The following is a 5,778-nucleotide window of genomic DNA, read 5'->3' as shown; positions in this document are numbered from 1 at the left end:
GGCCTACATCGCGTCAGCGGGGCCTAGGGCGTGAGCACCGCCCCCTGTCCGGGCGCGGGGTACTGGGGCACCTCGAACTGTGGCACCTCACCCTGCTCCGGGGCCACGTCCTGGGGACTCCGACAGCCCCAAATAAGCCCTCGGGGACTGGGGTTGTGAAAAGCGAGGTCGTGAAGACGCCGGCCTCATACCGAGGGGTGGGACGGTGAGGTCAGCCCCGTCCCACTCCAACTAAAATCAACCTGACAGGTATTAATATGCCACCATGAAGTTAACAAATGTTGGTGATTAAGTATGCTAGGTTTTACGAAAACAGGTTTTCCAAAATAAATGTAGATGTTGTAGGACGTCGCGAGCCATTTGAGGCAGCATTCCCCAAGGACGCCACTTAGTCTGAAGGTTTAGCGGCCAGAAAGATTCTGAAGCTGAGTTCAGTCCTGCTGCCACAATCAACCTTCGCTCCTATGGCTTCACAGAAGCGTCTCCCATGACTACCAAATTTAACTCCTTCCAGATCACCCACGGGAGTACCTGACCGGATTCATTTATTTAATCAATGTTAAGAACTAGGTTTTGTGCTAAGCTAGGGGATAGAGCAGCGAATGAGACAAAACTGCAAGGCCCTGGGGGAATTAGTAGGAATATCCAGTGAAAGGGAAATTAATGAATTTTATAAGTATATTAATCAAGAAGTATATTCTTTTCCTTTGAGGTAGAATGTAATATAGCACCTCCCCTACCCGAGGCCTGGGTTAAGATTATATTAACTGCTTATTTCTCCTCTATGCACGGAGAGGCTTATCTGTGTTCCATCGTTTCACATTCCTTGAAGCACAGCGAGATCTTGCTTCCCTCCCTAGCGCTGCTGTAAAGTCACAAAACTGATTAGCAAGTGTTACAAAAGCATGTATTCCCAAGGATGTAAGACAGGTGGTGTAACAAATGTTAAGAGTAATTAACTGCCTTTGTTCTTGCTTCTGCAAGTATGCTTCGTGCAACACGTAACTCCCACCACAAACTGCTTAAAAGGTGATTGATCCCTTTGTTCGGGGCTCAGACTTTCTGGACCCTAGTCCAACTGAGCCGGTGATCACCTTAATAATAAAGGCTCTCCTGAACTCAGCTCGGTCTCTCCCGTCTATGATTTGTCCCGCAACACCAGTTGCCTGCGGAACACCTCTACCTAGAGAGCTAACACTCATCCCCGGTCAGCAAATCCAAAACTAAACCCGTTGCCTCCTCCTACCAACCTGTCCCTCCTATAATGCCTGTGAAGAAAAGGCATCACTGTGCACACTGTTGCCCTCTCCATGCTTCATCTAATCAGTCATCAGATCCTATAATTCTACCACCTTAACAGTTTCACCCTTCCTTCCGGCCAGTCGCCATGGCTCACCCCTGTAATCCCTGCACTTTGGGAGGCCGAGGTGGGAGGATCACCTGAGGTCAGGAGTTTGAGACCAGCCTTGCCAACATGATGAAACCTCGTCTCTACTAAAAATTCAAAATATTAGCCGGGTGTGGTGGCAGACGCCTTTAATCCCAGCTATTCGGGAGGCCGAGGCAGGAGAATCGCTTGAACCCGGGAGGCAAAGGTTGCAGTGAGCTGAGATCGCGTCACTGTACTCTAGCCTGGGCAACAAGAGCAAAACTCTGTCTTAAAAAACAAGAAGAAACTGTGATATATATAAATATATATATATATATTTATATATGGAATGGAATGCTACATGGTCACAAAAAGGAATGAATTAATGGCATTTTCAGCAACCTGGATGGGACTGAAGACTATTATTCTAAGTGAAGTAACTCAGGAATGGAAAACAAAATATCATATGTTCTCACTCATAAGTGGGAGCTAAGCTATGAGGATGCAAAGGCATAAGAATGGCACAATGGACTATGGGGACTCAGGGAAAGGGTGGAAGGGGGTGAGGGATAAAAGACTACAAATTGGGTTCAGTGTATACTACTCGGCGATGGTTGCACCAAAATCTCACAGATCACCACTAAAGAACTTACTCATGTAACCAAATACCACGTTTCCTAAAACCCTATGGAAATAAAAAATTAAAAAAAAAAAAAAAAGAGCTGGGCGTGGTGGCTCACGCCTGTAATCCCAGCACTTTGGGAGGCTGAGGTGGGCAGATCACGAGGTCAGGAGTTTGAGACCAGCCTGGCCAATATGGTGAAACCCCATCTCTACTATAAATACAAAAATTAGCCAGGCGTGGTGGCGCATGCCTGTAGCCCAGCTACTCAGGAGGCTGAAGCAGGAGAATCACTTGAACCCAGGAGGCAGAGATTGCAGTGAGCCAAGATCACACCACTGTACTCTAGCCGGGGCAACAGAGTGAGACGCTGTCTCAAAAAAAAAAAAAAAAAAAACTCAACAGTCGTCTATTAAGCCAGGTGTAAAAGAGATTTACAAAAATCTAAAACTATGCCATTCTTCTCACTAATCTTTTATTTTTGAAAATATAGCTATAGGCCAGGTGCGGTGGCTCACTCCTGTAATCCCACCACTTTGGGAGGCCCTGGTGGGTAGATCACAAGTTCAGGAGTTTGAGACCAGCCTGACCAACATGGTGAAACCCCATCTCTACTAAAAATACAAAAATTAGCCAGGCGTGGTGGCGCGTGCCTGTAATCCCAGCTACTCAGGAGGCTGAGGCAGAATCGCTTGAACTCAAGTGGTGGAGGTTGCAGTGAGCCGAGATTGTGCCACTGCACTCCAGCCTGAGCAACAGAGCAAGACTCCGTCTCAAAAAAGAAAAAAGAAAATATAGCTATATTCATGAAATGACATTATTTATGTAAATAATTGTTATTTTCAATAAATTTATATTTTCATTTAATTTGTAATACTGTAAGTATTGATAGATATAATCCATTAAAAAATGACTCTCTAGGGTTCTTAATAATTTATTATTTTAAGTCCTAATATAGGCCGGGTGCGGTGGCTCACGCTTGTAATCCCAGCACTTTGGGAGGCCGAGGCGGGCGGATCACGAGGTCAAGAGATCGAGACCACGGTGAAACCCCGTCTCTACTAAAAATACAAAAAATTAGCCGGGCGTGGTGGCGGGCACCTGTAGTCCCAGCTACTCAGAGAGGCTGAGGCAGGAGAATGGCGTGAACCCGGGAGGCGGAGCTAGCAGTGAGCCGAGATCGCGCCACTGCACTCCAGCCTGGGTGACAGAGCGAGACTCCGTCTCAAAAAAAAAAAAAAAAAAAAAGTCCTAATGTAACCACCCAAGGGGTTCACCTTGCCCGCTGCCTAGACAGAGCCGATTCATCAAGGCAGGGGAATTGCAATAAAGTAATTCATGCAGAGCCAGCTGTGCGGGAGACTGGAGTTTTATTATTACTCAAATCAGTCTCCCTGAGCATTCGGAGAGCAGAGTTTTTAGGGATAACTTGGTGGGTGGGGGTGGGGGGGTAGCCAGTGAGCCAGGTGTGGTGACGGGTCAGGGATGAAATCATAGGGAGTTGAAGCTGTCTTCTTGCCCTCTGTCAGTTCCTGAGTGGAGGCCACAAGATCAGATAAGCCAGTTTATTAGTCGGTGGTGCCAGCTGATCCATCAAGTGCAGGGTCTGCAAAATATCTCAAACACTGATCTTAAGAGCAGTTTAGGGAGGGTCAGAATCTTACAGCCTCCAGCTGCATGACTCCTAAATCATAATTTTTAATCCTGTGGCTAATGTTAGTATAGTTCCCAGGCAAGAAGGGGGCCTGTTTTGAGGAAGGGCTGTTAACGTCTTTATTTAAACTGTAAACTACAAACTAAGTTAGTTTCTCCCAAAGTTCGTTTAGCCTACACCCAGGAATGAACAAAGACAGCTTGGAGGTTAGAAGCAAGATGGAGTCTGGCTGGGCATGGTGGCTCACGCCTGTAATCTCAACATTTTGGGAGGCTGAGGTGGGTGGATCATCTGAGGTCAGGAGTTTGAAACCAGCCTGGCCAACATGGGGAAACCCCATCTCTTCTAAAAATACAAAAATTAGCCAGGCATGGTGGTGGGCGCCTGTAATCCCAGCTACTGAGGAGGCTGAGGCAGGAGAATCGCTTGAACCTGGGAGGCAGAGGTTGCAGTGAGCCAAGGTAGCACCAGTGCACTCCAGCCTGGGCAACAGAATAAGACTCTATCTCAATAAAAATAAAAAAATAAGCAAGATGGAGTTGGTTAAGTTAAATCTCTTTCACTGTCTCAGTCATAATTTTGCAAAGGCGGTTTCAGGTTCCCTTCATAGACACAGAGCAGAGCAGTTGTCCTGTCTGAAGTTTACCTCTCTGCTGCTCCTCAGTGAATGGGCTTTGTTTAATCCCTCACCATTAAAAAAAAAAAAAAATCCCATTCCCTTTTAGGAAAACTAATGCCTACCCACAGGGATTGGTCTACCTCTGGCATCCACAGCCCACCCCACAACACCAAACCCCAACTCTACCTTTCACCAGCAGAGCAATTCATAAGACACAATTATGCAAAACATAATAAATCTGATTTTTTCCGTAGGAGGTGGTTCAGGAAAATTGTCCCATTTGGCACCTCAAGTCTAGGTCCCTCAAGTCTCTACAACAGTATGCAAAGAAAATGCTCATCTTCATTCTTCTTATAGTTTTCTGGTAACTTACTGAGCCAAGCACACACACACTCTCCAAGGACAAACATTTTTCAGTGCTGGGACAATGCAAATTCAGGTAAGGGAAGACAAACATTTCCCTAAGCGCAGATAAATCTACACAGATTTTCCTACTCTTAACAGAATGGGTTGGGCGTGGCGGCTCATGCCTTTAATCCCAGCACTTTGGGAGGCCAAGGCAGGTGCATCACCAGGAGAGGAGTAGGAATGTACAGTGTGGTTTGGGTGAGTCTATGGGCTAGGATATTCGTTAAAAGGTGTAGAATTGTAGCAATTTAGCAAAAGTTGATAAGAACTGACACTTTCGTGGTTCTGATGTTACCCAGCTTTTTTCTTTTCTCTCTGTCTCTCTTACTTCATACCAAAGCTTCACCTAGAACATTTTCTAGTCTTTATAACTTCATTTCTGAAGGAAGAGTAGAGAAACCAGTTCATATCACTTAAATTTTTTTAGGTCTTAAGTTTGCTCATTTGTTAAATGAGAAGATAGACTTCACTAGACAATTTCCAAGGTCCTTCACACTTTAACATTCTATGGAAGTACCTTGCCTCCAGTGGAAAACATTAACAACAACCATCATTAAGCCAATATAAACCCACAGGTTCTTATCCCTACCACAAGAAGTTTTAAAATAGGGAAGGATTAGAGACACAGGCTGTATAGTTGTTAAACCAATATTAACCTGTTGCACTTCCAGAATGGCAACAAAATATACACTTTAAATTTTAACCTGCAAAATAAATTTTTTTTTTTTTTTTTTGAGACGGAGTCTCGCTCTGTCACCCAGGCTGGAGTGCAGTGGCGCGATCTCGGCTCACTGCTAGCTCCGCCTCCCGGGTTCACGCCATTCTCCTGCCTCAGCCTCTCTGAGTAGCTGGGACTACAGGCGCCTGCCACCACGCCCGGCTAATTTTTTGTATTTTTAGTAGAGACGGGGTTTCACCGTGGTCTCGATCTCCTGACCTCGTGATCCGCCCGCCTCGGCCTCCCAAAGTGCTGGGATTACAAGCGTGAGCCACTGCGCCTGGCCTATAAATTTCTTTCTTTAATATGGTCTCACATAGAAAATTATTTTTTAAGGTAACAAAAACTGCACTATGTCCACAATATTTTTTTTTTTTTGAGACACAGT

The sequence above is a fragment of the Symphalangus syndactylus genome, chromosome 3 (genome assembly GCF_028878055.3).
Source record: "Symphalangus syndactylus isolate Jambi chromosome 3, NHGRI_mSymSyn1-v2.1_pri, whole genome shotgun sequence".
In the NCBI taxonomy this organism is placed as follows: domain Eukaryota; kingdom Metazoa; phylum Chordata; class Mammalia; order Primates; family Hylobatidae; genus Symphalangus; species Symphalangus syndactylus.
This window is presented reverse-complemented; position numbering follows the sequence as displayed.